The sequence below is a fragment of the Camelus ferus genome, chromosome 20 (genome assembly GCF_009834535.1).
Source record: "Camelus ferus isolate YT-003-E chromosome 20, BCGSAC_Cfer_1.0, whole genome shotgun sequence".
In the NCBI taxonomy this organism is placed as follows: Eukaryota; Metazoa; Chordata; class Mammalia; order Artiodactyla; family Camelidae; genus Camelus; species Camelus ferus.
Genome location: NC_045715.1, coordinates 24,467,530 through 24,477,002, shown reverse-complemented (window position 1 = coordinate 24,477,002; position 9,473 = coordinate 24,467,530). Strand labels below are relative to the sequence as shown.

General features: G+C 42.8%; 1 long non-coding RNA gene across 1 annotated transcript; it reads right to left on the bottom strand.

Annotated features, from left to right (window-relative positions):
• Nucleotides 1–3,262: 3,262 nt before the first annotated feature.
• Nucleotides 3,263–4,940, bottom strand: LOC106731152. The gene is made up of 3 exons (XR_001367566.2): nucleotides 4,721–4,940; nucleotides 4,372–4,484; nucleotides 3,263–3,417 (listed from the first exon to the last, which is right to left on the bottom strand). It is a non-coding gene; the product is annotated as an uncharacterized LOC106731152 (long non-coding RNA).
• Between the last annotated feature and the right edge of the window lie 4,533 nt (nucleotides 4,941–9,473).

Genomic DNA, 9,473 nt, shown 5'->3' with positions numbered 1-9,473 from the left:
AAGAACTAGGGCATAACAAATCACTGATACCTTCCTGTGAGTTCCTCTCCTGTGCTGGTGCCTTCTCCCCCTACCCCAAAGTAAATACCATCTTGAATTTTATGGTGGACTTTCCTTTGTTTTCAATAGTTTTATTACATGTGATCAAGACAATAATAGTCTTTCATTTTTCTGTGTGCTTTTTTACATTTCTCAGCCTCTCCCTGCAGTTTAGACAGGGTCATGTGACTAGTTCTAGCCACTGAAATGTGAACATAAGTAACACTTGTCTCTTTAGAGTTGAGGTCAATTGAAATTTCCCATCCTTTCTGTCCTCCATGAGTGTGACAATAGTGAGGTCTCATGTCCCAAACGGTGCCACCTCAATATGGCAGAGCCTCCAGCAGCCTGGGTTCCTGAGTGACTGTGGAGCCAAGCACCCCACTAACTTGCATAAGATATGTATGTGAGAAAGAAACAATCCTTTGTTGTGTGAAGTCACTGAAATGTGAAGCTTATTTATTCCTGCAGTATAACCTACTTAAGATTTACCCATATGGCTGTGGGTGCTTGTGGTTTGTGGAAGTCTGCAGCACCCAATGAATCCACCTCTGAGTATTCACACTCTTTTATAGTTGCCTCCCCTTGAATCTGTCTGGCTTATGACTCCTTTAGCCAATATAATGGTACAGAAGTAACCCTGTGCCTGTTCCAGCCTTAAGCCATAAGAAGGTCTAACAACTTCTGCTTCTGCATTCTTGGGGATCTTGAGAAACCATGTAAGAAGTTTGATGGGCAAGCAATGGGTCTAGAAGGAGGCAGTGGGAGGGAGAGCCCAGTGCTGGGGCAGCAGGGACTTGGGAGGGACTATAGAAAAGCCAGGGGGTGGGGGAGGGCCGTTCCAGAGAACCCACAGATTGTGTTTTCATTTTAATTATTTGCCATTTCTACCCTGGGCCGTCTAAACTTTGCCCAGGTGATAAGAGTATGTGTGAAGTCCATTGCCCAGGTGGGCAGGAGAGCTAATAAAAGAATGGCCTTGTGCAAAAATCATGTGGCCTGGACTATGCACAGTTAAACTAAAGTCATTTCCAACTTCACCATGGCTCTTTTATCCACCAGCATAGCCTCATTCTGTACACAGATGCCACCCAGAGAATGCCTTTGGTCCCTCTGCTTTGGGAGCACATTTTGGTCTTTATTCATTTCATCATTATTGCTACAAAGTGTTTTTCTTCTTTCTCTTTGTTCTGAGGGCTCTATCTTTCTATCCAGAGCATTATTTTTTCTAACAGCAAAGCCTCCAGATCCTGCTATGTGTGTCTTCTGCTTCCAGAATCCTAACAAATTTGGTCGATTTTCCACTAATTAGTATAAACCAGGATGTTGCTATACTGGGTAACTTATTTAAGTTCTTTTTTTTTTTTAATTGAAAAAATGTTTTTGTTTACTTTTTTTTATTTTGGGGGGGAGGGAATCAAGCTTATTCATTCATTCATTCACTCATTTATTTATTTTTAATGGAGGTACTGGGTATTGAACCCAGGACCTCATGCATGCGAAGCACACACTCTACAACTGAGCTGTACCCTCCCCTGCTATCTGAGTTCATTTGCACCAATCCATAAAGTAAAGATTTGCTACAAAGGTAAGCCTTTATTTTAATAAAACTATTATAATTGGGAGGAAGGGTGTGGGTAACAATCTCTTGAGAAAAGATAAATAAACCAAACTGAAAAGTCAAGGAGAAAAAAAAGAAGAAGAAAAAGAAGTTTGATTACTCTGAGACAACCGTGATTGAGAAGTCATATGGAGAGGCCACATGCAAGATAATGGAGGCTACCCGCCCCCCCCAACAATAGCTCCAGCAGATCTGGCAGACAGTCAGCATCAACATGCCAGCCACATGAATGGGACCATCTTAAAAGCTGATCTTTCATCCTAATTTCAGCCTCCTGAGTTAAAGCCACATGAAGCAGAGACAAGCCATCCCTAACGAGCCCCTGCCAAAACTATAGAATTGTGAGTACATAAATGATCGTGTTTGCCACTATGTTTTAACATGGTTTGTTATGCAGCAATGCATAGTTAAAACAGGGCTCAATCATTAGCATTATTTAACATCCAGTGATTCCCTTCTCCTGTCAATGGGCACTTGAGTTATTTCCAGTCTGTGTTATTATGCATGGGGCTGTTATGATTATTTTTATCCATGTCTTTTGGGCACATGTGCAGTGGTTTCTCTTGAATATACACTTTGGAGTAGAATTGCCCCCAGTCTTCCTGTCAGGAGAAAAGTGACTGATGAAGCACTTGCACCTGGTGTTTGGGCCTGTCTGTATCTTTCTGGATTATTAAAACAAGTCTGCACATGTTTAGGATTATGATTGCTTTCATTTTTTGTGGAGGAATTAAAATGGATCCAAAGGAATGAAGCACTAATGGTGGAATTTCAGACACTGGACACCTAAGAACAGGTATTTGGTGGCAAGGGGAACTGCCCACAGACACAGTCCTCTGAGCTGGCCTTAAAATCCCCAAGACATCCCTCTCCACAGGTCCTTTAGCTCAGAACAGCCTTCTGAATGATCCCCAAAAGTAGAAATTATGCATTCTTTCATTTTTTCCTTCCTAACAAATTATTTTTAAGCCCCTCCCAACATAAAGCCCTAGCATACATCAAAGTTCTCAGGGTCTCGAGTTTGGATGCTCTGACCACATAGCAGTGTGGAGTCTTACAAAGTAATTTCAGGATCTCGTGTCTATTATCTCACTCCTCACCATCCCCACCTCCCATTCTGCCTCTCCATCTAGGACAGGTGTTTTAGATCCATATTATAAATGGGGAAACGGAGGCCCCAGGAGGTACTGGCTTTGGCTGAGATGACACAGGCAAAGAATCAGGGCAGACCCAGGGCTCTGGCTGTGGCCTCACCTTCTCTGCTCCCCCTCCTATCAGCTGTTTGTCCTCATCTTTGCTTCCCTAGGATGATGCTGTGTCACACATGGTCAAAATGCCACCAGAGCCACTGTGGAATGCAACAGCTGCAACCCCAATCCCCAAATACTGGTGGCCCTAAGTTCAGAGCTGAGGGAGATGATGCCTCCCTCTCCCCCACCCTCAGTGGTTTCTAATAATCCTGCACCTGCTGTGAGGAATGATTGCCGATGTCTCCTCTTGGGTACCGGCAAGCAGCTCAGTGCTGGATTTAGGAAGAAAAGTGGGGGTGTGTGTTAGGATGACACTAACCATTGTAATAAATAAACTCTCAAATTCTGATGACAACCCAAAAGAAGTTTATTTCTCACATATGAATACAATTGAGGTGTTCTTGTTGGCAAGAACATGGTTGACCTCCATGTGATGATTCAGGGACTCAGGCTCTTTCCATCCTCTGGCTCCAACATCCCCTAGGGCATCAGGATCTCTGCTTTCAGCTGAAGGAAGGAGAAAGAATATGAAGAAGGTATATGTATTTCTTCATGCCTGGTTCAGAAGTGACACACATCATTTCCCACCCATATTCCATTAGTGAGAACTTGTCATATGGTCCCACTTAGATGCAAGGGTCTGTGTAATCCCTGGATAGGACACAGATTTGTGATGATGTGCTGGCCACCTCTGCTACAGCAGAAGAGCTAGGCAGCTAAGAACCCCTTCCTTTCCCGGCTCCCACAAGAAGGTTTTTTTCCTGCTGAGTTTCTGGACCTGGCCACGAGAACAGGGCCACCTCTGCACTGCATGACCTTGGACCTCAATATCTTCATCTATAAGACAAAGACTTTCATATCCATGATCTTACAACCTCCCTGAGAAGTTGAAAAAAAAACAAAGTAGACATGAAGCTCCCCAGTTCCCAGAGGAGGAAACTAGGACACAAAGAGACAGTGTGACTTGTCTAAAGTCACACAGCAGGACCCAATTTCCCCCTTCTGGTACACAGGTTTGTTTTGTTTTGTTTTGTTTTGTTTTGTTTTGACTAGTCAACATCAAAGTCTGCTGAGAAGTCCCTGGACTGAAATGCAGGAAAATTCCCTACTCAGCAAACTCATCTGAAAACCTCCTGGGGGCCTAGGAGATTACTAAGAAAAGTCCTTTTATTGTCTGAAATGCAGCTATAGAGACCCTGACAGGTTCTTGATGGGGCTGTGTGGGACCCAACCTGGACCTGGTTGGGGGAGGGGACTGGTGGGGGTGAGACTTCAGGGAAGGCCCAATCCTCTTTATCCCTTTGCAGATGCCTGAGCTCTTCCACTAGACCTTCCTCCTTCCAGCTCAAGGATTCTCAGCATAGGGAGTGGGAGGAAAGAAACATTTTGAAAAACATTCAGGTCCTACAAGCACACGGACTCTCTCTGGAAGAAGACACAAAAAATAATGATAGTGGTTACCTCTGGGGAGAGTCGCCTCCTTCACGGCCACCATTAGCACCATCCAGGTGTGTGGGGACAGCACCCCCTGGAGTTGTGTTATGTAGCACTTGGGATGAAAGGTAGGCTTATTCCTGAATGTATTTTTAATAGTTAATCCATTTAAGATAATTAACACAATTAAAAACATGTTACAATTTCTGGCCCTATCTAGACTGAATTAAAATTGTGTGAGGGTCAGCTAGCTACACAAATATGCAGGTGTTTTGAAAAATCTCCCCAGTGACTGAAATCTCCCCCTCCTCCAGCCTCACAGCTTTGGGAAGGAACCCTGATTAAGTCTACCCATGTGCAGGGCCCCCTTTCTCACCTCTAGATGTTCTCAGCAGACCCTCCTATTCTGGTGAGAATGAGAGAGCTAGGAATATATTCTGTCACCAAGAGGAGATGGGGAAAGAGAGGACGGAGCAGGGATTTGGGGCAGGTGGGGTGGGAGCTCAAGGCTAAGTGAGCAGAAGGCCAGCGTCTCTCCTGGGCAGTCATCTCTCCTGGGCAGCCGGGTCCCTCACACCCCTGCAGCTCTGAACCACTCCTCCCACTCCCCTCCCCTTCCCGGCCCCAGTGTATCGCATCAGCATCTTTGGCCGGCAAAGCTCAGGCTCGGCCTTGCCCGGGCTTGCCTTTTGTTGCATCATCCTCTGGCCTTGCCGGGTGCCAGGGGAGCAAGCCGCCCACTCACCACTGGATAAAACCAGCTAATTATATCACCAGGAGACCCAAGGCAGGAGCATGTAGGCATTTTCAGCTGACCCAGCCTGTTTCTACTTGCTTTGCATGATTGTTCTTGGTTTTTCAAAATAATAATAACTACCAACCAGGAAAAAAAATTGCCTGGGGCTGTGGAGCAAGCAGCTGAAACAAGAGCCAGGGTCCACCTGCTGCTCCAGGAAGAGACTGACCCAGCACTCAGCTCAGAAAATGAAAAACAAGTCTCTTGACTCCCAAATCAGGGCTCGATGGAAAAGTAGCTCTGAGGACAGGAATCAGCAGAATCAGAAAGACAAACATGGCTTTGACAGCATCAGTAGCAACAGCACAGTAATTTATTTTTTCAAAAATTAAAAAAATTCTATTTGTAGTTTAGTCAACTATTTGTAGTTTCTGGTGTACAGCATAATGTCCCAGTCATGCATATATATACATATATTCCTTTTCATATTCTTTTTCATTAAAGGTTATTATGAAATATTGAACATGTTACCCTGAGCAATACAGAAGAAACTTTTTTCAAATCTGTTTTTATATATAGTGGCTAACATTTGTAAATCTCAAGAGAGTTTTGTTTTTCCATAATTTCCTGTATTTATTTTTTGAGGAGATAATACAGTCAAAAGATGCAAAATGATATGCAGCAAAAACTCCCTCCTATCCCTGCCCTCCAGCCACCCATTTCCTTCCCAGAGGCTGTGGCTGGTTGCTTGTGTCTCCTGATTGAGTTGGTCTATGAATACCCAGGTCCACAGTCCTTCATCCAGAACATTTGGGGACAAATGGGTTTCAGAATACAGACCTTTACAGATTTTAGACAAGTAATGAAGTACATATACCATGCATTTTGTAACACCTTCCCTCCCCCATCCAGGATTTTAACGTTGTCAATTCCAAGTCTAAGGAACCCCTCAGTCACAGGCAAAGAGTTCCATGGGTCACTCTAGGTCTCAGGTATAAGGTACTCTCAGGTATTCACACTAACAGGGGTAAATAACAGCTACAAATGGCTTCACATCCTTTCAGCTCTGGTTTTATTACCAAATAAATTTGTCACAAACCAAAGAAAAATCTTTCAGTTTTTAGAGTTTTTTGGATTTTGGAATTGTGGGTGAGAGACTGGATCTGTAAGTAAATATGCATATATTCTTTTCACCTATCTAAAACACAGTATTGGGATCCTTGCTTTTATTCACTCAACTTATCTTAGAGCTGTCCCACATCAGTATAGAGAAAGCCTCCTGTTCCTTTGTACTGCTACAGTTAACTCCATCACATAGGTGGACCACTTTAGGCTGTCCCCATCCAGGCTTTTGCTATTACAAACACACATAAGTTTAGATGTAGCTAACTACATGGGGGTGGGGGTGGCAGTCCCAGAGGAGGAGTCATATTTTCCTTCCTAATGTTTATTTGTGATTGCAGGTTTAAGTCCAAGCTGACTCAGAAGTTGAGGGAAATACAAGAAGACTTGCTGAGGTCTCCTGGATGCCTTGCACCTGTCCAACCACTTAAATCATGAAAAGTCATTCACATTGAGAATGGTTTTTTCAAGCCAGAAACAACTTACATTCAGACCTATCATATTAAGTTCTTCCAGAGAAACAGAACCAATAGGAAATACATATTTATATACATGTATATATATTATATATGTGTATATATAAATATATATATATATAGAGAGAGAGAGAGAGAGAGAGACATAGATGGATAGATATAGAGAAACAGAGAGAGAGACTGAGAGACAAATTTACTATAAGGAATTAGCTCATGTGATTATGGAGGCAAGCCCATAATCCATAGGACAGGTTGACAGAATGGCATTTCAGCAGGAATTGGTGTTGCAGTCTTGAGTCTGAAGGCAATCTAGAGGCAGAATCCTTCTTCTTGGGGTGGGGAGAAGTTGGACCTCAGTCTTTTGTCTTAGGCCTTCAGCTGATTGGATGCAGCCCAACCACATTATGTTGGGTAATCAGCTTTACTCAAAGTCTACTCACTTAAATGTTAATAACATCTGAAAAATACCTTCACAGCAATATCTAGACTGGTGCTTGACCAAATAACTGGGTACCAAGTTGACACAAAATTAAACATCACACCTATTTAACATCCCAACTCTTTAGCTTTGAGTGTTTGTCACGGATGGGATATGAAAGTCTTCACCCTCCCAGAGCCAAAAGTTGCAGAAAAGATATAGCTGAGGTACATAAAACATCACAAAGAGTATGAAGAAGTGTCTTGTATGAGATAAATTGGAAGTTTCTGAGAACAGCCTGGAAAAGTCCCCTCAAATATAGTCCAGAAAGCCAGGGAGACACTGGGAGTTGATGCCTAACTTTGAGAAAAACAGGCTTCCTCTCTTGTCAATTTCACTCATTTTTTAATAAAAACTTAAATCCTTAACAAAGTGGACCAGCAGAGCAGCATTAATAAAGCCTAAATGTAAGAAGAACACAAGCTCTCAGTAAAGAACACAGGTATAACAGGGCTCGTTTCTCCCTGATCTGTGACCGTTCATCCTTTTCAGTTTCTGGTTAAATCTCCAGTTGTAAAACATTTTCCCAGTTGGACTTGTAGTCATGTTTCTAAGCTGCCACCCACCCTGGGATTTCAGAGGCTTCTTGTTTCATATAGTTTCAAAAGGCCTTCCAGCTTCTCCTGTCTGCCAAGGGCTTGATCCACCCAAAGACTAAGCCATTTTCCTGCTGGTTTTCCTTGAGAACAAAACAGATCCAGAGTATATTCATTCATTCATTCATTCATTCATTCATTCATTCATTCATTATGAATGATATTACCAGCCCAAATGGTGACAGGTTGAGGCTATGGCTGCAAGAGGAGATATGAAATACTATGCACCAATAACAAAGGAAAACAGGCTTAGATAGGCAAAAATGCTACCCAGATAGGTCTCCATGACCAGGCCCAGTTAAAGAAACAGGTGGGATTTCAGCAGAGGCCTTGGAAGTCTGAATTAGGAATACCCTTTCTAAAACTAAGGGAGGGTCTAGGTAGGGATTAAGTTTATGTAATGATGGAAGTCCTCTATAAGAAAAAGAAGATACAATTATAAATATAATATTGCCAGGGAACTTCCCATGCAAATAAGAGTCCTGGAAGCCTGCCTTCATTAGCTCATCATAAATCCACCATGTGTATGGCTAAACAAGGATCAGGGTGTATGCGCGGAGTGGTTCCTGGGGCCATAGTTTTAAATTTTCAAGGACCAGAATAACTTGGGTGGGAGGACAACACAGGAGAGGCAAGAGAGAGTGGATGGGGCCATCCTGTAATACCCAGATCAGACCATCTCATGTATCCTGGACCTCTCTGCTGGCTCTGCACAGGATGCTCTGATGGATGGTGCCCTAATCCATGCCTCTCCCAATATAACAGTAATGATGATGATAATAATAGGAATAGTGAGCATTAGTATTACAGCAGCTCACACTCACTGTGTACTTCCCATGTGCCAGGCACTAAGTACTTTGTCCATAGTCACTTGGTGAGTTTTCATAACAACTCTATGAATGAGACACCATTACTTTCATCCCCATTTTAAAGATTAGGAAACTGAAGTAGAGACAGAGATTAAATCATTTGCCCAAGCCAGGCAGGGACAGAACAAGGATTTGAACCCAGACAGGATGGCTCCAGAGGTAAAGCTCTTAACCACTAATAACAATAACAGCTAATAGTTAGGTCCTGATTACTCTGTGCCAGCTGCTCTTCTAAATGTGCACATGTATCAGCTCAACTAATCCTTACAGGTACTATTAATATCCCCATTTTACAGATGAGGCAACCAAAACACAGAAAGGTCAAGCCACTTTCCCGGGTCACAGAGCTTGGAAGCTGCAAAAGAGGGACTTGAACCCAGGAGTCTGGTTCCAGCAACCACATTCTTGTGTACTGAACTGTGCCCCTGTGCCATGACTGGGTTTAAGGATAATCTGAGAACAGTGACCATAGTTTACATTTCTCTCCATCACGTGTGGTGCCAACATTGTAGAATTTAAGAAGCACTCAATAAACAGCCAATGAATCTTTCTCTAAAATAACCCCTCCTGATACGTACAAAAGTCATATTTCAAGTTCATTGTAGAAAATCTGGAAAATACAGAAAGGCTGCAAGGAGAAATGCAAGTCATCCTCCCTACAGCAGGGATAACCACAGCTAACATTTTGGTGTCTTTCCAGTCAGTGTTGCAAAATAAGGATCACACTCTATGCCCTGTTTTGTAACCTCCTTTTTTTCTCACTTATCAATACATCACAAACATTTTCCCATGTCTTTACATTTTCTTCTGCAATTTCCACAGAGAAATAATTTGTCAATGTTCAAGTGGCCT